This window comes from Hyla sarda, unplaced genomic scaffold (assembly GCF_029499605.1).
Source record: "Hyla sarda isolate aHylSar1 unplaced genomic scaffold, aHylSar1.hap1 scaffold_74, whole genome shotgun sequence".
Lineage (NCBI taxonomy): Eukaryota > Metazoa > Chordata > Amphibia > Anura > Hylidae > Hyla > Hyla sarda.
Genome location: NW_026610762.1, coordinates 369901 through 370996, shown reverse-complemented (window position 1 = coordinate 370996; position 1096 = coordinate 369901).

The window sequence follows — 1096 nt, the reverse complement described above, 5'->3', positions numbered from 1 at the left end:
CTGGGTGCAACAATCTTTCAATGGGGAATAGCCGCACTGAGTTTGTCAAGTGCACCCATGTTTGCAACTCCAACAATACACACATATGTATGTATGTATGTATGTGTGTATGTGTGTATGTGTGTATGTATGTCTATCTATCTATCTATCTATCCACCCATCTATCTCTATATATATTTATCTCTCTCTCTCTCTCTATATGTATATATATATATATATATATATATATATATATATATAATTTTTTTTTCTTTTAAATATATATATATATATATATATATATATATATATATGTATATACATATATAGAGAGAGAGAGATGGAAATACTTTTTTAAACATGTTTTCACCTCATTTTTACCTTCTTTTTTTCTTCTTTCCTATGCTGCTGCTTCTTATTTTTCTTCTTTTTCAGACCCTATCATTGCACTATTGCTTATTCAATACCACCAGCAGATGGAGACACTATATTACAACATTAGTTGTGAGCAGCAGTTTGTACAAACAAATGCCTCATAGCTGATGTCCTATCCACCTAGGCACATAGCCACCACCTATTGTCTATTGCCTGCAGTAGGGGCCCACTGGACTAGCCAGCAAGCAGCTGCAGCAAATAAACAGATAATCTTTCTTTCCAACACTGAAACCTGGTGGTGCACTTAATATATGCTACGAGATAGGGGACATATCAGATATTAAACTGATATAAACAGACACCACATTTGATACCAGCCAAAAGGAAGGATGAGAAATGATAACTGTGAAATGGGAGGAACCAACGCTGTCCCCTTCACATGCACCATCACTACTTGTAGGAAGGGAGGCTGGCTGGCAGCCTCCCATACACACTCTGGCTGGGTGGCAGTCACCCACCAGTACACACAGCAGACCCTAAACCCATATCATTATTGCTAAGCAGGAAGATGGGAGTCCATTTCACTCTGATGGACCATTTTTAAATGCAATCCATAACCTGGCTTTGGCAGGAACCCTTCTTACTCCTCCTACTTGCATTTGATACTGGGTTTAGGATCTGCATAGGAAACACACACACACACACACACACACACACACATACAAGCACACACTTACCTGTG